The sequence below is a fragment of the Acinonyx jubatus genome, chromosome C1, assembly GCF_027475565.1.
Source record: "Acinonyx jubatus isolate Ajub_Pintada_27869175 chromosome C1, VMU_Ajub_asm_v1.0, whole genome shotgun sequence".
Taxonomy (NCBI): Eukaryota; Metazoa; Chordata; class Mammalia; order Carnivora; family Felidae; genus Acinonyx; species Acinonyx jubatus.
The window spans coordinates 83095023-83119030 of record NC_069381.1 but is presented as its reverse complement, the minus strand read 5'-3'; the positions used below and the strand labels follow the sequence as shown (position 1 = coordinate 83119030).

Here is a 24008-nt window from a genome sequence, read left to right as displayed (position 1 = left end):
GATGCCTTTGTGCCCTCATGCCCAGGGTCCCGCTTCCTTTGGCACACCTGCAGCCAGCCATTCCCATTTCAGATACTGTATGTCCTGAGAAACCGCACACAAGCCCTGTGCATATGCCTTTTATTTATGGGATCCACAAATTCACACCCCACCAAGGCCCCAGAAAACCAACTTTGTTCATAGGTTGCACCACCCTTTCCTTTCAGACTCATCCTTTTCTGGCTCCTTCCTTTGAGGGCCCATGCATCTCAAACAAAAGCTTCAGTGGTGCTGGCTTCAGGATGTCTCCAAATACATGAAGATGTTCTTAATTACTCTTGGGAGTCCAAGAACCAAAAGTCTGACTCTCCTTCTAGGAAGTGGAGATGGAAACGTTTACATATTCATTATCTTTAGTTCCTTATTTTAGGAAGAACAAAGAATTAACATCTTAGTAGCTGTGTTACTAGGAAAAACTAGATAGAGTAAAATTTTAGTCATTTCTACTAAATATCGTATAAATCGATCCAGTTTGAAGGATGTCACCAAAGGGCAATTAAAATGTTTCTTTGTCAATAAAGAAGCTCAATATTGCAGAATTGGCTAAAATCCTATAGAATCCCAGTAATACCCCAAAATTTCAAAGAGTAAAGATGAGAGATAAGAGCAATCTCTGAGAGAAGGAGGAGTCTATTCTATTTAAAGCATAATTCAGCACCTTGAACCAACACCATTTTGAGACTGGATGAGCAAATAGGCAAATACACAACAAAAGAAAGTCTTCAGGCAAGAAGCTTTCCCTCTGGTCAAGCTTCTCATTAATATTGGTTCATGGCAAATGAAGGAGTACTTTTCCTCAACTTAACGGGTGCTATAACTAGGGGGGAGAGTTGTCTTTATTTAAAAAAAACAAAAAGCTAGCTCCAATACTTCACCATCTACTTAGAGTAGAGGTTAGGCTGAAGTGACTAGCAATAGTTCTGATGATCCAACAACCACGAGAATGAAACTGTATAGGAATAAAGTGATAATCCTATAGTCTCAACTTTTTCTACCATTTCACTCATCAAATCACCAAAATTCTATTATAAAACTACACCCTCCATCTTTTCAGCTCAAGATCTAAGGTAAGGATTCCTTGACTATTTGTGGAACAATCTGGGGATAGCTAAATCTATTGTTCTTCCAGTGTAAATAATCAGGACAATTACTTAAATCCTTTATATGATATCATGACATAGATGAGAAAGATAGACACATTTTATGAGTTAGAATATGTTTTTGAAAAAAATTAACTACAAAAAATTTAACTAAATTCATTATTAATAGTATTTTCTTCCAATGTCAAGGAAATTAAAGAAAATATGTGAAATGAGAGATGAAAGGTAGGTGACACAATGGCACAATTAGGAAACTAATGTAAGAAAACAAATTAATATTATGACAGGATGGAAACCAATAGTAGAAACCATAAAGAACAAAATCCACACTGGAGAAAGACTTATCAGTATATTAAGGACAGGTTTCAGCATATGTAGTAAAAGAACAAGAATATAAAATTGACCAGAGAAAAGATAACAGATACAGAAGACATGCTACAGAAATCTAACATGAATCATTGTAGTTCCAGAAGAAAAGGACAAATAGAAGTATAGCAATATTCAGAGATATATATCAAGGAGACTTTTCCTTCAAATAAATACCTTCAGTCTAGAAGAGTTAACTAGATACAAGGTAAAATTAAAATATATACTAAAACTTAGATTGTATTTCTCAGTGAAATTTTTGTATTTCATTACTGAAGAAAGAGTCCTATAAATTATGTGGGAGATGTTATTATTCCCAATTATTAACTACTCCCTTCCTTAGGCAGAGTATCCTTCCTGCTCCAGTTATCTAGGATTTGGCCAATAACATCTGAATGAACCTGATTTATACCCCATTAGTCAGAAACCTATAGAGACATCAAGAGTTTTGTCAACTTTGTTGCTTCTGGGCCTCTTTCCAGGAAAAGTTCATTTTCCTGATAGGGGCTGTTCCTTTAGCCTGGATCCTAAAACGGGAAGACAAGGGAAGCAGAAGGGTACCCAGCCAGCAACCTGGAGCAGATCTATAGAACCTGCCCACCAACATGTGGTATGAGGGAGAAATACATATTTGTTGTTGAAGCCACTGAGCTCTTGAGGTTTTAATATAGTATACCTAGTGAAAACTAACACACACACACCAAGGCAGAAAAAGTTGGTTACCTACCAAAGTCTGACAGCACACTGGGCTCAGACTTCTCTCTCTATAATAGTAGATGCCAGAATAGAAAGGAGTAGGAGTAGTGTTTTCGGAGTTTTCAAAGAAAAAGTTTGTGATGTCAGAATTCTGTTCCCACCCAGGGGTGCCTGGTTGGCTCAGTCAGTTAAGCATCCAACTTTGGCTCGAGTCATGATCTCATAGTTCGTGGGTTCGAGCCCCATGTCAGGCTCTGTGCTTACAGCTCAGAGCCTGGAACCTGCTTCGGATTCTGTGTCTCCCTCTCTCTCTGCCCCTTCCTCCATCATGCTCTGCCTCTGTCTCAAAAATAAGTAAAACATAAGAAAAATTTTTAAAAAAGAATTCTATTCCCACCCAAAAGGTCATTTAAGTATTAAGACAACCATAAAATATCAGATATGTAAGAATTCAGAAATTATATTACTCATGAAAAGTTACCAGAAGGTTTTTTACCAGTTAACTGAGCAGCACACCAATATCTAGAGCTCTCAAGTTGGAAAAGTCATTATAGGAGTGAATGGGCAAAAAGAATGGAAACCATTTACATAATTAATTAGAAATGACTATAGTAAATATAGTAACATAGAGAAAATTATAATTTTTAAACAGAAAATATATTTAAAAAGAAAATAATATAACAATGACAAGATGAGATAGAAATCCTAGATGTCAACAAAAGTAAAATTATGATAATTTCCAGCTTTTATGAAGGAGGGACTCAGCATCAATCTTTTGTTCTTGACATTGCTACCTAGAAAAATATAGATTCAAGCATTTTTTTTTAACGTTTATTTATTTTTGAGACAGAGAGAGACAGAGCATGAACGGGGGAGGGTCAGAGAGAGAGGGGAGACACAGAATCTGAAGGAGGCTCCAGGCTCTGGGCGGTCAGCACAGAGCCTGACATGGGGCTCGAACTCACCGACTGCGAGATCATGACCTGAGCCGAAGACGGACGCTCAACCGACTGAGCCACCCAAGCGCCCCAGATTCAAGCATTTTTAAAAGTAAAAATTATCAAAAGTAATGAAAAACACCCTATAAAATGCCAGTAACAAAGTATAAAATATCAGCAACATATGTGTTAAAAGGTTAATGTCTGTAATATATGAAACATCCTAATTGAAAAATGGGCAAAGTTTATAAATACGCAATTATTAGAGATCAAATACAAATGGGAAATAAATATATGGAAAAGTATTCTCTGTCACCTTTTTCTCCTTTTTTCCCCTTTTTCTTCTTTTATTGACGTATAATAGACCTATAACATTATATTAGATTCAGGTGTATAACATAATGATTTGATATTTGTGTATATCCCAAAATGATTACCACAATGAGTTAACATCTGTCACCATAGAGTTACTAATATTTTTTCTTATGATGAAGACATTATTTATAGTCACAATGCTGCACATTGTTCCCATGACTTATAACTAGAAGTTTGTAGCTTTTGACTCCCTTCACCCATTTTGCCCATGCACCACCCCTTGCCTCTGGTAATTACTGACCTGTTCTCTGTATCTATGAGTTTTGTTTTTGTTTTTTTTTTTTTTAGACTCCATGTATAAGAGAGATCATATGGTATTTGTCTTTTTCTGTAAACTTATTACTTAACAGTGTGCCCTCAAGGTCCATCCATATTGTTGAAAATGGCAAGATTTCTTTCTTCTTTATGTTTAAATAATAGTCTGTTGTGTATAAACTTACCACATCTTCTTTATCCATTCACCTATCAATGATTACTTTGTAAATAATGCTGCAGTGAATATGGGAGTGCATATATATTTTCAAGTTAGTGTTTTCATTTCCTTCAGATAAACACCCAGAAGTGGAGTTGCTGGATCATACCATAGTTCAATTTTTAACTTTTTGAGGAAACATCATAGAGTTTACATTCCCGTAAGCAGTGCACAAGAGTTCTCTTTTCTTAACATTCTTGCCAACACTTGTTATTTCTTGTCTTTTTGATAATAGCCATTCTAACATGTGTCAGGTGATAGCTTCTTATGGTTAATTAGATTTTCCCAGACAACTAGTGATGTCGAGCATCTTTTCATGTACCCGTTGGCTATCTGTATATATTCTTTACAAAAATAACATTCATATTTTCTGCCCATTTTTAATCAGATTGTTTGTGATCTTTGCTGTTGAGTTGTATGAGTTTATATATTTTGGATATTAACCTCTTATCTGATATATGACTTGCAAGTATCTTCTCCCATTGAGTTAGAGGTTAGCTGTGGGCTTGTCACATCCGGACTTTATTATATTGAGATACATTCCCTCTATACCTATTTGCTGAGAGTTTTTTATCATAAATGGATGTTGAATTTTGCCAAATGCTTTTTCTATAACTATTGAGATGATATTATTTTTTATCTTTCAATTTATTAATGTGGTGTGTCACATTCATTGATTTGTGGATGTTGAACAATCCTTGCATCCCCGGAATAAATCCAACTTGATTGTACTGAATTGTCCTTTGAATGTGTTGTTAAATTTGCAAAGATTTTACTGAGGATTTTTGCATCTATATTCATCAGGGATATTGAGCTACAGTTTTCTTTTCCTGTAGTATCCTTTTCTGATTTTGGTATCAGGGTGTAAGGCTGGCCTTGTGAAATAAGTTTGAGTGTTCTTCCCTCTTCTGTTTTTTTGGACTTTGAGAAGAATTGGTATTAATTCTTTTTAAAATGTTTGGTAGAATTCACCAGTGAAGCTTTCTAGTCCTAGACTTTTGTTTCGGGGGAGGTTTTTAATTACTGGTTTAATCTCTTACTAGTAAGATTTTGTTTCTTCATGATTCAATCTTGGAAGACAGTGTGTTTCTAGGAATTTATCCACTTCCTCTAGGTTGTTATTTATTGATATATAATTGTTCGCAGGAGTCACTTATGATCCATTTTATTTTTGTGGTATCAGTTATAACATCTCTTTCACTTCTGGTTTTATTTATTTGAGTCCTCTCCTTTTTTTTTCTTGATGAGTCTAGCTAAAGATTTGTTATCTTTTCAAAGTTCTGTCACTTGTGATGAAAATTCATGAAGAGTCTTTTATGGGATGCTTATGAAGTTGGTTCTCACCCTGTAAGCAATGGGGAGCCATTAAGGAATTTAAGAAAGGAAATGCCATGTTTAGAATGGAGAATGAATTAAATAAGAGCAACACTGAGCAAAACAAAAACCAGTCTGGGAGGTTATTGTACAAATCCAGATAAATTATTAAGATGACATAGACTGGATCTCAGGACAGCCATGTCATCTCATTTTGACTGACCAGGCATCATTTGGCAACGTCTGTTTTCAGTCAGATGCTGATTCTGATCAGAGGAGTTGCCTTTAGTCTGTTCAGGCTGCTATAACAAAGTGCCGTAGACCAATGGACTAATCAACAACAGAAATTTATTTCTCAAAGTTGTGGTAGCTGAAAATTCCAAGAGCAAGATGTCAGCGAACTTAGTGGCCCATTTCCAGTGTCCCGTATGGCAGAAGGAGTCCCTTTTGTAAGGGCACTAATCCCATTCATGAGGGCCCCGCTCTCATGACCTACTCACCCCCAAAGACCGCACTTCCACTTACCACCACCTTGGGTTTCACCATTGAATTTGGGGAGGACACAAGCATTGTCTATAGCACGGGTTATCTAACTATCCCAATGATGCACAGTGGAAAAGGGCTAACTGCTAGCCAGGCGTCACTAAGAAAACTGTCCCCCTACTGTCACCCCCAGAAACATGCTGACCTCTCATCTGTGACATTTGCCTGTCTTCTCCTCAGAGATTTCTCTTATTTATAATGAATGAATAAGGAGTAGATTGGCATTCCTTACAAGGATCTTCCTGGGTCAGGCTGCATTCATCATAGTAGCAAAGCTCTGAGCCCTTTTGTCTTTTACCTCTCTCTTTCCCTCTGCTTTTCTCATAGCAAAATGCTGGCATTCAGATTTGCATAGGTAAGCACATGAAAATAATAATGTGTGCATATGCATTATTGATTTTAACTGATGCTATACAGAAAATCTAAGGAGAGGAATACTTTAGCAAAAGAACAAAAACATTTTTAAATAAATATGAAGATAGATGGGATTTGATAGAAAAGGGTATATTTCTAATAGATCTAAGAATTCATGTCTACATAGTTTTATTAAGGCAGTTAGACAAGCCACTGTAATCACTTATATCTAATTTGGGATAACTTCTAGAGTTAACTTAGTGAATATAACCTGGTATAAAGGATGCTTTTTGAGAAAATAATTTTATTTCTATCTAAACCTAGGCATTATTTTTTCTTAGATTATATGATCTAATCAAGTGGATCAAAAGGAATTCCCTTTTGCCAATTACACAAAAGGGAAGATAACTATAGGGGTAATTTACAAGATTACAGTTTTGCCTTTTAGGTAAAGGGCTTTTCACCAACCTGTACTACCCAAGAAATTCATACTATAAAAGCACACTGTAACAGAAGCTTCACTTGAACAAAAGTGGTTAGCAGTGGTGACAGTTCCAAACATCTAGAAATGTCATAATGAGTGGATATTATTACAGGTAGAAATTACCATGTTTAATTCCTGTGGCTATCGCAAAGGGAAATAATATGGATAGGAAAACCCTAAGGGAATTCACAATGACCCAGAGAAGCATATGCATTGACCTTTACATTTACTGTTTTGCAGATAATAAAATCACAAGGGTCGAGGAGAGCCTGACTTGAATTTTAGGCAGAATGGGAGTGGGAGACAGATGGGAAGCCAGGCTTCTACAGCTGGAAATTTTGAGTTTGAAGCCTGGTATGGCCACATAATAACTAGGTGGGATAAAACAAATTACTCCTCCATCATTACTCCACCAATCATTATTGGTACAATAATGATTCCCTTTTAGGGTAACTGTTGGAATTAACAGATCACAAATAAACTTCTTGGCACATTGTGGGTGGTTAACACAAATTAGTTCCCCCCTGCAACAGTGATTCCCTTAATTGGATTTTCATCTTTTCTCAGACTAAGAAACCCCTATAGGTGTATTTCACGGACTTAAAAGTTTATACAGATTGTCTATGTCATACATAGCACATGTGGCAGAAAATATTATAGCTTAAAATGTTGCATCTATTAGTGTCATAGCAAATAGCCAAACAATCCTGTGGTTTCTTGCCAAGACAGATATGATTATACATTACCGTGCTCTCTGTGATAAATTCCTTCGAGGTTTCAGAATGCTATGCATGAATAACTATGGCAATCTAATTTAGGATTTAGTTGCTTTTCTATAATGCAAATCTTTGTTTTACAGAACTGCTGAACTGTAGTATAAATGTTACATAAGACCTTGTCAAAACAACTTTATTAGTGATTAGATATTGGAACAGTTAGTGAAACTAAATATATTCATATTTTAGGCATTTCTTCCTCAATCTAAGCTTTGAGCACTCATGAAAAATATTTGAAGTAAATGAGTGTTTGCATGCTGTACTCTGTCCTCATTTGTTAAGTTTAATTTGCTTTAAAAAAAAGCCAATTGAGGATGGACATTCCATCAGGCATCAACATTTGAGATCAGAAAAACTAGCATATTATGTTATTACTTTGGCATTGTCATTTTTCCTATTTGTGCTTTCGTATATTTAGTATTTTTTTCCACACTATTAACAAATACTAATATATTACACCAGGAATAAAAGCCAGATTTTTTTTCAGTTATATAAATGGCCTTTTATAAAAGCATCTTTTCAGTAAATTACTTTTGAATATAAACATGCTTCCTCATCTCATTTGTGTGAATGAATATAAAGTTGATGACTACATTTTTAAATTAAATGATTCCTATAGTCATCAGTTAAGGAGAGACTAAAACATGATGGATCAAAAAATCATTCTTGACACACACAGTTATACATGGGGAACTGCTCCCATCCATTCATTCCCCTCTTCTCTCAGATTCATTCCTGTATGGTGGTCTGTCCTAGGGATATTTATGGAGGCCTTCAAAATGGAGCAGGAGCGCCATGACATTATGAAAGTTTTTTGTACAGAAAATGTAAAATGTTATTTTGCTAAAACCAGGAAAATAAATAATGAACTCATTCACAGTCTTATGAAACAACCATAATTTTTTGTTGTTTCTGTTAAAGAAGCAAGTAATTTGTATATATTGTTTAAAATGTGAAAGTCTGGGCAAGCAAGACAAAAGTGGGTAACAGTATCCATATACTAACCACAGTGATCACTGGAAACGTTTTCTAAAAGTAGCCTTGATGACCCCATCCATAAGTGTATGTGTGGATTTGTGGATAGTATAGGATCTCCCTGGATGTTCTTTTCTGTAGCCTGGTTTTGCTTGCACAACCAGTCATAGATATGGTTAGAGTCAATAAATATAATACTCGTATCAGCATAATAGTAAAAGCTAATCTTAAGGGGAGCCTAATTTATGCCTGCAAAGAACTTCACACATAAAACATCATTTTAGTTTTTATAGAAACCATTTGAGTATATCTTATTTTTCTCTATTTTACAGAGAAAAGAGACATAGAAAGGTTAAGTTGCCCAAGGTCACACACCTAGTCTGTGTTCTGAAACAAGAATACAGAATTGTATCTTCAACTTTCCATTTCCAAATATGTTTCATATTTATCACTTCAGAGCTAAAACTCATAATCACTATGCTATACAATATCATACAATTACATTGAAAAAGTTCTAATTCATACAAACTAACCATTACCTTTGTTAGGCATGGAGAATTCTTTCCACTTCCAATTTCCCATAATTATAAACAGTACTAGGGTAAACATCTCTACAACAGATATCTTGGCAGTTGCCATTAATAATTTATTAAAGATATATTCATAGAGTCAGAAATGCTGGAAAAGCAAGGATGAGTACTCTTCAGGCTGTTGGTTTGACTCATATCTTTATGTCCTCTCCAACAATGGAGAATATTATTTTTAATAATCTTTACCAATCTTATAGGTCAAAAATATATGAAGTACTTCATTTAATCTGTATCTTTTAAATACCCTCCCATATATTTATTTGATATTTTTCCTTTGAAACAAACATTGAAGCAGTAATTCAAGAATTGACAAACCAAACTCTAGATACCACTTGGCCTTTAGACTTAATTCACAATGTAGCTAATGGTCTCAATATATCCCCCCCCCCCCGGGGTTTATTAAAGGCATACTTTACATTCTATAAAATTCTCTTTTTTAGCATACAGTTTTATGAGTTTTGTCAAGTGCATGCCATTGTATAATCACCACCATTATCAAGTTATACAACATTTCCATCACCCTAAAAAGTTTCTTCCTTTCCCTTGGTAGTCAACCCCTCTTTCAACCCCTAACCTCTGCAACCACTAATCTGTTTTCTGTTCCTACAGTTTTGCCTTTCCCAGAATATAGTATAAATGGACTCATATACTATGTAGCCTTTTGAGTCTGACTTCTTTCACTTGGCATAATGCATTTGACACTCATTCATATTATTACCTACATCAATAGGGTCTTTTTTTTCCTTTTTATTGCTGAGTAGTATTCTGCCTTATTTATGTACAATTTTTTAATTCATTCACTATTTGAAGAACATTTGAATTTTTTAAAGATTTTCACAATTATAAAGCTAATATAAAAATTCATGTACAGGTTTTTGTGTGTATACGTATTTTTCCAAATCTTGGATAAATACCTAGGAATAGGAATTGTGGTTTTAGGGTAAATGTATATGTACATTTACCAAAATTTTCCTAAGTATCCGTGTCATGGTTCGTGGTATTTATGGTTTTGAATGAGTCTGAAATGAATCTTGATGTGGCTCATCCAGTTTTCACTAACTGGTACCTTCTGGTGAAAATAAGCAAGTTTAATTTTTGTATTTTTTTTTTCAAATTTTTATTTAAAAACTAGTTAGTTAACATATAATGTAACATTGGTTTCAGGAGTAGGATTTAGTGATTCATCACTTTACGTATAATACCCAGGGCTCAACACAAGTGCCCTCAGAATAGGCAAGTTTTAAAATGAGGAGTTTTGGGGTCCCTGGGTGGCTCAGTCAGTTAAACGTCTGACTTTGGCTCGGGTCATGATCTTGTGGTTTGTGAGTTTGAGCCCCGCGTGGGGTTCTGTGCTGATAGCTCAGAGCCTGGAACCTGCTTCCGATTCTGTGTCTCCCTCTCTCTCCGCCCCTCCCCTGTTTATGCTCTGTCTCTTCATAATAAATAAACATTAAAAATTAAAAATATATAAATAAAATGAGGAGTTTTAATTAGATCCTGATTATACAAGAATTTATCATACACTTCATCCACTACCCACATCCTCTGATTCTTCCATCAAGTAGATTTGCTTATTTAGCAAATCTAAAGCATTTTAAAAAGTTAAAAAGAAATGAAATAAATAAGAATCCAATTAGTTAGGTAGATTAAAATACCAGTGTAAAATAAGGCCTGGGTACAATGGATGAGTTACCTTTTTTTAATCATCATTGGTTATATATAGTAAAATCTTATTTGCAATTAGATTTGTAATATATGAAATATGTAACAAATGTCAAATAAGAAGCATTATGGTACATTTCCCAGGATTCATGAGCTTACAGTCTAATGGGGGGATAGATAATCTTATAAGCAAATACAGAACAGGGTGGTGATGGCTATGCTGGAGGAGGACATAAAGGGAGATCTACCCAAACATAGCAATGCTTGCAGCGTCTTCTAAGGGGACATCTGAAGAACTGTTAGCTAAGTGAAGAGATGAGAAGAATGTTCCAAACAGAGGAATCAGCTTGCACAAAGATTTTGTTTGGCAGGTGAGATAAGAACAGAGGCAAGAAATTTGAGGGTGCCGTTAAAGAGTGTTCAGGTGGGGTCCAGAATGAGGGTAAAAGAAATAGAATTAAGAAGGGGCAAGTGGGCTGGGCCAGATGGACAGATTAATGGTTGAGAAATTTCAAAAATGGCCAAAGAAACTTTGTAGTATGAAGGAGGTAGGACAGGAGGTAAATTGGGATTTTACATTTCTGATGTGGTTGACGGTTGGGAATATAGTCGGGAATGTGTATGCTACAGTATGGTGGACAGGTCATTAGAGTTAGGGAGGTTAAGGAACTTCAGCTAGAGAACACAAATACCCACATCCACCAAGTACGTAAACCCATTAACATTAATAGACTCACCTGGAGTTTCATGCCATTGTGCTGGAAAACATTGAGTTCAAGTGAAACTGAGTCTTTGCTGCAGATCTCAACACCTTTATGTACTGTGAGGCTGTAGGCAAGGAATATAGGGAGCAGTTATTCCCAGAAGTGTTTGAATACAAAGATTTTATTTTGGGGGAAATCATTTAGGATTACTGCCTTTTTTTTTTTTTAAAGGCAGTGCACTTTTTACCAGAGAAATGGTAATGTTTTTAAACAGAATTTTTATATACCTAACAGTGTTTACACTGCTAACCAATCACTTTTCTAAACTTTAGGCAGTGGTTCTCAGACTGGTATAAAAGAGATTCCTTACCTTACACCATTTGCAAAAAGGGCACATTTCTGGGAAGCATGCCCAGAAGGCCTGGGCAAATGTGGGCCTGGGAATCTATAGTGTGTCAGCCACCTCAGGTGATGTGGATACAGACCCAGCATTGGCCTAGATCCAGCTGGGCCTGCCAATCTTCTGAAACAGTAGTTTTCAATATTAGCTACACATTAGAGTCATCTGGAGAGTCTTTGAAACTACCATCGACCAGGCCACACCTCCAACCAATTAAATCCAAGTCTCTGGTGTGGTATCAGTATTTTTTCTTAAAGCCCCCCAGGTGATTCCAGAATGCAGCCAAGATTGAGAACCCATGCTCCTAAATATTCATTGTGAAAAGACTTAAACTCCCTAGCTCCTCGGGACTTGGAAATACGTCATATGATCTATAGCTAATGCTCCAGTAAAAGCCTGGCCTGCCTCTGGTTTAATTGGCTTATCAGTGAAAGCCGCCTGGAGAGTTCTCCTTTCTCTGGAGGGTTACGATTCTCTCAGAAAGTAGCTTTTAGCCCCTGTCTCCAAATAGTACAAAAAAGAAATTCCTGAAGAGAAACAAAATTCTGAGCTCATGTTAAACTCTGAACTGAAAAGAGAACTATGGCAAAGGAAGAAATGGTTCAAAACAATCCTCTTTCCCAAGAGAACTCTGGTTTTATCACATTTCAACTTTTATGCCTTCATAACCCCAACTTCTTAAAACATGAAATTGTTTAAAATGAATTTTTCAATCCGTTTCATGGCCTAAGTTTGAAATTCTCTAGTATTTTCTCAGGCGGACCTAACATTATTTCCCTTTTGCTAAAAATACCAGCTTCCCAGTCCACCAGAAGGAAAACTGAATGTGACCAAGTAGGGTTCTAGAGAACACACTCCAAGCATTACTCCTTTTCCTCCATCTCTTTTATGCCCACTTTGCCTTCCTCAAGGGATACAATGAACAAACAAAGGACGCAAGTAGCAAACTACAATATTTAGGGGCTGGCATTCACCTACCTTCCCCTGATAAACTGTAGGCTGCATCTATATAGCTTCAGAATCGTTGATTATTATAGGATCATGATTCTTTGTCCTGAACCTTGGTGAGATATGTTTTCCAGGATTCAAAATATTTTCTATTTTAGGGCAAAATACTGTGTGTTCAGTTACACAAGCAGGGTCTTGGGCAGCAAAGATAAATATTTCCGTAGCACAACACAGAGTATATATCACCTCAGAGCAATTCACATTTGGTTTCGCCCACCAATTCACATTGGTTTGCACCAATATTGTAAGATAACATTTGGTTTTAAAGTTTGTGCGGACATAAGAACTGTAGACTACAGCACTGTGAAATTCCAACCAATTATCATGTATATTTTTTCCTTTGTATTTTTTCTTTCTCTTTTTTCTTTTTCTTTTGTTGCCCTAGCTTTTATAGACAATTATATATGTTTGAGTAGAGACAAGGACCTTTGTGCATATAATCTCATTTAATCTTAACAAGAATCCACTCAAATAGGCATTATTATTTCCCTTTCACAGATGAGAAAGCTGGGTCTCTGAAAGGTTAAATTGCTTGTGAGAACCTCCAATGTTATGGAGCCCACATTCAACACTTGACATTCATACTACTTGACTGCAGCATCCACTGTACCTCACAGCTTCCTTACCAGTAGACCTGAAGACAGGAATCATTGAATTAAAGACACTGTATGCACAGATCTCAAGTTGCAACCTCAATTTACGTTTAGGTTAAAAACCTAAGCTGACTGCTGACAACCTCCTATTAAAACACAAAAGCTGTTTATAATCACCTTGAAAGAAAAACTGAACAGTATTTAACCTCAGCATTTGGTTCAATAATATAACACAGAACTTTAAGGAAACTAGTACTTTGTCCAAGTAAATAAGTCAATATTAGATAAACATTTGAATAATGAATGAAACACATTTTGTAGGTGTCACGAATTCAACCTATTGAGAATGGTCGAGAAGAAAATTCACAGGGAAGGTCCTTTAAAGACTGTCTTGCAAGGCTCTTCAGCTGGATGCTGGGAATAAGCCACTGTGAACATCTTCAATTAAGGCAATAAACGTATGTGCGCTACAGCGCACTGGTGTTGGAGTTGGGTTGCAAAGCTAAGGCAAATACAGAAAAATGTCCTTCTGTGCAGGTTCTAGTACATCCAAAATTCTAGGTACTTGATTGTTGTTATTATTATTATTTTACCCCTCAAATGTATTTTATTTTTTAATTGATTTTTCACTTCATGGGAATTTGACATTCCTCAACCAAATAGCCCTTAATAATAATGGGGTTTTTGGGGTTGTTCTCTTATCTGGAGTGCTCTTTTGGCATTTCCCCCTAGTTTTTCAAAGCGAAATGGTGAATGGCACATCTTGTCAGGTGACAAGTCATTGCCACATTGTCATAAGCAAATGATCATTTGTTTTAAATGGTGTTTAAAAAAAATCAGTATAATTCTACAAAAGGAAGGATAGAATAAATAGAAAAAATAGAAATTTTTCTGTAGAATTTAGAGCTTCAAAATTTGACATACCCTATAGACTTTAGAATTTACCAAATTGAAGAATCCAAAACTGTTCTCAGGAATAAGTGCTTGTTTTTCCATGGGACCTCTGCACTCAAGGACTGGATTCAGTATTTGGTATGTTGATTTGCTGTGGACTTGAGTGATCACTTTCTAATGGATATAGCACATTTTAATCTTCAACTCTCTGGGCTCCAATTCTGCCATCTCTACTCTGCATGTGTAGTTGTGAAAGGCAGTAATTGCACTGATCAGTTACATGACCACTTTCTTCGCGTGACTGTGAATGCAACTTCTATGCATGAGTTTCTGGTTTGTGTACTACATGTTTGCAGTATTATCTCTTACTAGGACTTTAGTATTGCAGATTAAGAATTCAAACAGATTAAAAGGAGAAAACCCATTGTTACCTAGTTTGCCTCATAAGAAGTCCATTTCTCAAGACAGGTAACCTGAAAATAATAGATGCAATTCTGGCTTTTTATGTTACTAAGAAAGATGCTGAGGGAAAGTGAGCACTGCCATAACTTCCTGCATAGGAATTATTCCATTTGCATATTTCAAATTACCCATTTACATACATTGTGGATGTAATTTTTATAACAGAATCATAGTGTCTTATGGATGGTAAGGACCTTAAATAATTACCCTTATTCTTTCTCTGGATTCCTTCAGGGGAAATCACCCCTACGCTAGAAGAGAATTAATCTTAGTTTTTAAATCTCACTGAAATAAGTAATCCATCTCCTTCATTCTATGGTGTGGGTTCATTTGCTCTTAGTGAAATTAATGAACAGATGGCCTCATGCTCTCTGTATACTCCTTTCATGTACTTAGAACCTGTTATTAAATTTCCCCTTAATTTTCTCCTCCCTATGCACAGTCACTTTAATGTTTTATTTTCATCTGTTTAATCTGTGTGCTAATGACAACCTTCAGATGATAAGCCCCAAGCAGAATCCTTCTAATTCCAGTCAAATAGAAAAAAAAAGTCATCTCAAAAGTTAAAACTTAAGTGTGATGTAAAGCTAAAAGGGTGCTAATTGGAAAAAAAGCAAGAGACTTGGGATCTAAAAATGTAGTCCGTCTGGAAACTGTAATTTAACTTGGTAATGACTTAGCGTAATGAAAAGGGTAATATTGTTTGTACTTGACAAGCGATGAAAGAGAATCTCATGGCCACCAAAACATGATTTTTAAACTCCCACCCTGAACCCAATATTTCCTAGTTCTCCATAGCACACTTAGAGTTACACATCCGATGCCTTATTTCTAACATGTTCTCACGCCCCTGTTTGGGGCAGTCCCGGTTTCAGCCTGCTGCTCCTTGTGTATTATTAGCAACTCTTTTCCCTCAATATGTCTGGGTTTAGATGGTAATTTACAGGTTGCCCGATAGTCATTGCACACTCTTTGTCACTCTCTTCAGCTTGTATTTGTCACTTGGTTTTTCCTCTGCCTCTGTCCTGCCTTGCGTTGATTATCAGTGATTTATTTCCAATACTTTCTTTGTTTTATTAAGGTCTTTTAATATTTCAGTTCTACCTTCCAAGGTGATGGGTGTCTCCTTCACTTAGGATCATCTTCAGCAAATTTAATGAGCCATGCAGACACTTGATTATCTAGGTCAAGGGAACAATGACACTTAGGCCAGTGGCCTTCGGAACACCATCCATTCTCTCTCTTTTATCTCCTGTTCTTTACTTCTGTCACTTTTTCACTCCTTCCCTACCACCATTGCCATTGAGTGGTTAATCTTCAATTTATATCTTAACATCTTTCCAGCAATTACTATGTGCTAGGTCCTGTCCAGAGGTATGACAATCCTGCCAGTTTTATACTAAAACATGTGTATCAGATTGTTTTTTATCAGTTCACAAGATTCAAGTCCCCATGGGGCCACTGGAAATACAATTACGATGTACTATTGCCACAGTTCTGATGGCTTTTATTCAATCAGAGTACATTATGTAAACTGTGACAATCTTTTTTGTCCTAAAGTCATGCTTGTACTTTTGTAAGGAAAAAAATCAAGAAAACTCAGAGAGGAGCTGTTGAGTTCCCCAACATTTTCATAATGCATTTTTTTTATGAGAAATTACAGTTTCTATGGTGTTCTTGTTAGTGAAAAGGCAGCATGTTCTGCTCACGACTGATTCCTACTGATACTATTTTTCTCTAGGCTTAAGTGGGTCAAACCTAGAACATAATGCTGTAAGCACTAGTCAGTGATAACCTTCTAGTTCTGGTTTAATATGCCTACATTTGGTGACAATAAATTTTAATTTCTTCACACACATTTTCTAAGTGTTTTAACTAGTTTAGACACTAACCTGAAAAGAACTACATATACATGGAAGCAATCTCATGACATGCATTCATTACGTGAAATTCTATTTATGATGTCTTTCACATATAAAGAGTCAATACAGAAACTGCTATGAAAAACACTTAAAGCAGGTAATATGATAAAATTCTTTCGTAAATGTTGCAGTTATTGGTTAGAACTGTCAGGGATGTTACATCTTGACATAACCCTATAGGTAGCATAATTATGTCATATCAATTGTCCACTGTCATATTACAGCAGCCATGATTTGGCCTGCTACATGTTTGAATCCATTTAAATATTAGCCATTCCATAGGCTTTTTTTGTACATAGCTCTGTTGCTTTAAAGGAGGAGGAGAAGGAGGTAGAAGAAGAGGAGGAGGAGAAGGAAGGGGAAGAGGAAGAAGTCTAGGCCCTGTAAGGAATTCTATGATTGAAGTGAACAACAGAGGTTGCAGTCTATAGTCTGGACTCATGTATCAAAACTGAAGCATTTGGAGTGACATCACCAGAATGACAACACAGGTTGTTCCTGATCTTGCACCCCCCCGAGAAGAACCGACAACCGTTTAAGAACAAGACACCACTGAGAGAATCCCAGAACATGGGGGTGAGGCTGAAGTACCCCTGCTTTGCCACAGAGACCAAGATAGATTGCATTACAAGTGTAAGAAAAGCAGCTGCATGTTGGCCCCGCTGCTCCTTTTACAGGCCAGCACAGCACCACCTGGAGAGGTCTCCCCTGAGCCTTCAGTTCTCCCAGGGAGCAGAGAACCCAAAAGGGACAACCAGCTACCCCCAGCATTGTGGGCTGCTTTGCAGGGGTCCCTACTCTGATCTCACACCATGGAAATTGCAGGGGAATCCGATTCAACCCCTGGGGGTCTTCATGTGTTAGAGATGGGGCAGGGGGCTTGCAACAACCAGTAGCAACCAGCTCACGGATCTTAGCACACCAAATTCATACCTGCAATGCCCAGGTAGTAATCCCAAACAGCAGTTTTACTAACCTACAGAACCAAAGTGAGGACGCATTCTGACTAGGGAACTTGGCAGTGCAGATCTGCCTGATACAGATCCTCAGTTGAGGAGTTTTGCCAGCCCTGGAGCCTGGTTTCTCCACAGCCAGGTGAGAAACGAAGTGATAGCATCACCTATTACAGAGAGTTCTTCCAGTCCCCTTGGTCCAGAAAGGCGGCAACAACTCCTGGAAGCAGTGCAGCCCAGCTGTGCTTGCTCCGAGAGGTGGGCAGGCAGAGCAGACACAAAGCCAGCATGGAGGATTCCTGTGGTCTGCATAGGCAGGGGGATTAATTCACAGCCGAGACTGAGGGTAGCTTGCTCCTGGTCCCTCACAACCAGAGAGCATGTTTAAGAAATTAAGAGCAGCCTACAATGGTCCCTCCCCCTCCTACGTAGGCAACGAAGCCACAAAATAACCTCACCTGCTGTGAAGGGTGTGTTTTGGTTCTGTCTACCCAGAACGACTAGAGACAACTCCTGGAAGCTGTACAGCCCAGTAGCATTATGGCCAAGAAGCATGTGGGGAGAGCCAATAGTTTGCAGAGCAAAGCCACTGGCGTGTTAGGTCAGAGAACTTGGGGGTACAGGTCAGCTTGAGCTGTTTCTCCTGCTGTGCCCAGGCAGAGAATCTCATTCATACCCCACTCACCACTGAATATAGCCTTTAGTCTGTCCAACCAGGAAACCTAACCACAGCACATGGGAAGCTGCATAGCCTATTCAGTAGCCTTGTGCACAGAGCACTTGAACAGAGAGCACAGCCTGTGGCTTGCCCCATCTGCAGAACAAAACTAGTGGTCTCAGCTGACCAGAGAATTCAGTGCACACTCTGGCCTGATTCAGGTTCCCAAGCAATTAGTTGTGTAGGCTGTGGGAAGATACTTCTTAGCCCCATCAGCTACTGAATATGGTACCCAGTCCCAACCATCTAGAAAGCCTGACCAGCAGAGCCTACCCCACAGCCTCACTTGGGTAGGGACCCAAGCCAGAAGTCCTATCCAGCTGTTCTCACCAGTGGCATAACCACTCCATCCATGTCCTCAATTGCCTTGCCCCCAGATAGACCATAATAGCAAGCTCCACCCGCTCAAAGACCTACCATCAGACAGAACCAGAAATCCAAACTGAGCTGACTGGTGAAGAACTGTCTCTGCCAAAACAAACCTGTAAATTCTGGAAGAGGAGCCCAGTTACTCAAATGTGCAGATACCAACATCAGGAATCAAGGATCACAAAAAATCAGGTATATATATGACACCACCAAGGAAACTCATAAAGTTTGAATAAATAACTCTAAAGAAATGGAAATCTACAAACTGCCAAAGAATTGAGAATAATCCTCCTAAGAATGTTAGTGTACTACATATTATAATTAAATCTAGTCATAGTTAGATTCTGCAATATGGTAATAGTGGTGTATTCAAAACTCTAGTTTAAAAGTTAAAAAAAGAACAGAGTATAAATAAGCATAACTATAATCTTTTATTACAAAATATAAAACATATAACTTGTAATAGCAATAACCTAAAATGTCAAGGAGAGGAGAAATAAAGGTATAAAGGTTATAAATTCTGTTCAAGTTAACTTGTTATCAGTTTAAATAAGTTATAAGTTTAAGATATTTTATGCATGCCTCAAGGTAACTGTAAGAGAAAGTTCTGTAGAAATTACACAAAGGAATGCGACAAAGAAGTTAAAGCATACTGATACCAAAAGAGGTCAAAACACAAAAATGGTAGCAAGGTAAAAGCAAGGAACAGTGGATCTATTTAAAACAATTAACAAAATGGCAATGGTAAGTTTTTACCTATAAACAATTGCTAAGTATAAATGGATTCAGTTCTACAATTAAAAGACATAGGAGGGCTGAGTGGATTTTTTTTTTTTTTAATATCTAAACATAGGCTGCTTACAAGGGCCTCACATTAGCCTCAAAGACACTCAGGGCACCTGGGTGGCTCAGTTGGCTAAGCATCCAACTCTTGATTTTGTCTCAGATCATGATCTCATGGTTCGTGGGTTTGAGCCCCACATCAGGCTCCACACTGACAGCACAGAGCCTGCTTGGGATTCTCTCTCTCCCTCTCTCTCTCCCTCTGCTTCTCTCTCTCTCTTTCTCAAAATAAATAAACTTAAAGAAAAGACACTCACAGACTGAGAGTGAAAGGATGGGAAAAGACTTTTCAAGCAAATGATAATTTAAAAGAGCAGAGGTAGTTCTGTTTATATCAGACAAAATAGACTTTAAGCTAAAAATGCTTAAAAAAGACAAAAAAGGTCATTATATAAGGTGGTCAATACATCAATAATATATAAACATTTTAAGTATTTATATATCCAACATTGCAGTACCCAAATATATAAGGCAAAATTTAAAAAAGCTAAAAGTATATATAAACAGCAATACAATAATATTTGGGGATTTAAATATTCCACTCTCAACAATGGATAAGTCTTCCAGACACAAGATAAATAAGGAAACAGCAGATTTTAATACTACAGACCAAATGGACCTAACAGACATATACGGAGCATTCTATCCAACAATATAGCAGAATGCACATTCTTGTCAAGTGCACGTGGAACATTTTCTAGAATAGACTGTATATTTTGGCCACAAAACAAGTCTTAGAAAATTCAAGAACCTTGAAATCATACCAAGTATCTTCTCTGACACACAATGGCATGTAACCAGAAATCACTAACAAGAAGAAAACTGGAATTCATGAACAAATGGAAATTAAACAACACTTTCCAGTACAACCAATGGATCAAAGAAGAAGTTAAAGGAGAAGGAAAAAAGGTTCTTGACACGAAAGAAAATGGAACTGCAACATACCAGAATATGTGGGATGCAGCAAATCAATTCTAAGAGGGAAGTTCACAGCAATAAATGCCTACATTACGAGTTAAGAAAAATTCCAAATAAACAACCTGACTCACTTTAAGGAATTAGAAAAAGAAGGACAAACAGCTCAAAGTTACAGATCGGAAATAATCAAGATGAAAGTAGAAAAAAATGAAATAAGGAACAGAAAAACAATAGAAAGTATTAGCCAAATTAAGAGTTGGTTCTTTGAAAAGATAAAGAAACCTGACAGTCCTTAGCTAAACTAACCAAGAAAAAAGAGAAAGGACCCAAATCAACAAAATTGTAAATGAAAAGAAGACATTACGATGGATACCACAGAAATTTAAAGGATCATAAGAGCTACTGTGAACAACTGTGTGCCAAGACTGAATCAGAGAGGAATAGAAAATCTGAACAGACCAATTATTAGTAAGGAGATTGATCAAAAATCTCCCAATGGTGAAAAGCCCAGGACCAAATCATTTCACTGGTGAATTTTACCAAACACTTAAAGAATTAACAGCAGTCCTCAAATTCTATCAAAAGATCAAAGAAGAGGAAAAAACATTCAAACTCATTTTATGGGGTGAACATTATCCTGGTAGTAAAACCAGAAAAGGATTTACTGGAAAAGACAACTCAAGGCCAATATCCCTGAGGTATATACATGCTAAAATTGTCAATAAAATACAGGCCTACTTCATTTTATTGTGATTCTCTTAATTGCAGTTTAAAGATACTGTGTTTTTTTGGGGGATTGTTTGCTTATTTTTACAAGTTAAAGGTTATTGGCAACCCTGCATCGAGCAAGTCTATCAGTGTTGTTTTTCCAACAGCATATATATGTCGCACATTTTCATAATTCTCACAATATTTCAAACTTTTTCATTATAATTACATTTATTATGGTGATCTGCAATTGGTGATTGACTCACTGAAAGATCAGATGATGGTTAGCATTTTTGGCAATAAAGTATTTCTTAAGGTATGTACATTGTTTTTTAGACATTATGCTATTGCACACTTAATAGTCTACAGTCAAGTATAAACATAACTTTTATATGTACTGGGAAACCAAAAACATCATTTGACTCACTCTATTGTGATATTTGCTTTGTTGTGGTTGTCTGGAACGAAACCTACAATATCTTCAAGGTATGCTTGTACTAGCAAACTGAATTCAGCAGTGCATTAAAAGGATCATTCACAGTGATCAAGTGGGATTTATCCTTGGGATGCAAGGATGATTCAACATATGTGAATCAATCTGTAACTTGAATGATACATCATATTAATAGAATGAAAGAAAAGAATCATATGATCATTTTAGTAGACACAGAAGAAGATTTGACAAAATTCAGCATCCATTCATGATAAAATTCTTAATACATTAGGTATAGAAGGAACCTATCTCAACATAATAAAGGCCATATATTGCAAGCCCACAGCTAACGTCACACTCAGTGTAGAAATGTTGAACACTTTTTCCCTAACATCAGGAGTGAGACAAGTATACCCACCCTCACCATTCCCATTCAACATAGTCCTAGAAGTTCTAGCTAGAGCAATTAAGCAAGAAAAAGATATAAAAAGTATCAGAATTAGAAAGGAAGAAGGAAAATTGACTCTATTTACAGATGACATGATTTTATATAGAGAAAACCCTAAAGACTCGACCAAAAACTGTTAGATGTAAACAATGAATTTAGTAAAGTTGCAGAATGCAAAATCAACATATAAAAATCAGTAGCATTTCTATACAATAACAATGAATTTTCTAAAAAAGAAATCAATCCCATTTATAAGAGCATCAAAAAATAATAATAAAATACCTAGGAATAAATTTAAGGAGGTGAAAGATCTCTACTGTGAAAGCTACAAGATGATGAAATAAATCAAAAAAGACACAAATGGGAAAGTATCTCATGTTCATGGATTAGAAGAACTAATATTAAAATGTGAATACTACTAACAAAAGCTATCTATAGATTCAGTGCAACCCCTATCAAGATTTCAATGGCATTTTATACAGAACTAGAAAAACACTTCTAAAATTTATATGGAAGTACAAAAGACCCCAAATAGCCAAAGAAATACTGAGAAAGAAGATAAAAGCAGGAGGCATCACACATCCTTATTTCAAGCTATACTATAAAGAAATAGCCATCAAAACAGTATGAGACTGGCAAAAAAACAAATAGACCAATAGAACAGAACCAAGAGCTGAGAAATAAACCCAAGTATATACAGTCAACTAATATTTGACAAAGGAGACAAGAACAGTCAATGGAGAAAAGATAGTCTTTTTTTTTTTAAAGTTTATTTTGAGAGAGAGAAAGAGAGCATGCGCATGTGCTAGCATGAGCAGGAGAGGGGCAGAGAGGAGAGAGAGAATCCTAAGTAGTCTCTACGCTGTTGGCACAGAGCCTGACAGCACTGGGTCTACCATGGGACTCTATCTCGCAACCCATGGGATCAAGACCTGAGCCAAAATCAAGAGCTGAACACTTAACCGACTGAGCCACCCAGGCACCCCAGATAGTTTTTTAAATAAATGATGATGGATGTTCACATGTTAAAGAATGAAACTGGACCTATACTTACACCACTTACAAAAGGTAACTTAAAATGGATTAAAGACTTGAATGTAAGACTTGAAGCCATGACTATCCTAGAAGAAAACATAAGAATAAAGTTCCTTGAGGAGTCTTGGTAATGATTTTTTGTATATGACACCTTAAGTATATGCAGCAAAACCAAAATTAAGCAAGTGGAACTACATCAAACTACAAAGCTTCCATACAGCAAAAGAAACTGTCAACAAAGTGAAAAGAAAACCTATGGAATGGGAAAAAATTTCAAGCCGTATATCTGATAAGAGGTTAATATTCAAAATATATAAAGAACTGATACAACTTAAAAAGCAAAAAACAAATAATCTAACTTAAAAATGGGCAAAGGACATGAATAGACATTTGTCCAAAGAAGATATACAAAAGGCCAACAGATATATGAAAAGAGACTCAACATCACTAGTCATTAGGGAGATGCAAATTAAAACAACAATGAGATACCACCTCAGGCCTGTTAGAATGGCCGTGATCAAAAAGACAAGAGATGCTGGCATGCATGTGGAGAAAAGGGACATCTTGTGCACCGTTGATGGGATTGAAAATTGTTGCAGCCATTATGGAAAGAAAACAAGATGGAGAATCCTCAAAAAATTCAAAACAGTACTATCACATCATCTACCAATTCCCCTTTTGAGAATATGTATAAAGGGAAACAAAAACACTAATTCAAAATGGTATCTGTACCCCACATCGATAGCAGCATTATTTACAATAGCCAAGACATGAAAACAACCCTAAGTGCCCATTGATGGATGGATGTGTAAACAACTTGTGGTATATGCATACAATGGAGTATTATTCACCTTTAAAAATGAAGAAATCCTACCATGTGATAACATGGATGGAACTTAAAGGCATAATGCTAAAT

At 36.6% G+C, this 24008-nt stretch overlaps 2 protein-coding genes across 11 annotated transcripts in view; one reads left to right on the top strand and one right to left on the bottom strand.

The window, feature by feature from the left end:
- The window catches only part of SNX7 (sorting nexin 7), a 239168-nt gene that overhangs the window by 4428 nt on the left and 210732 nt on the right, over positions 1–24008 (bottom strand). For 8 of the 9 annotated variants that reach the window (XR_008295069.1, XR_008295073.1, XR_008295070.1 and 5 more), the window contains one exon: positions 11422–11512. The gene's annotated coding sequence lies outside the window, so the exon portion shown is untranslated. Of the gene's footprint in view, positions 1–8710; positions 11513–24008 lie in introns of those variants that run through there. The other variant, XM_053214504.1, reaches the window with a different exon arrangement.
- Positions 1–24008, top strand: part of PLPPR5 (phospholipid phosphatase related 5) — a 123885-nt gene that overhangs the window by 97881 nt on the left and 1996 nt on the right. The gene's annotated exons all lie outside the window — the stretch shown is intronic.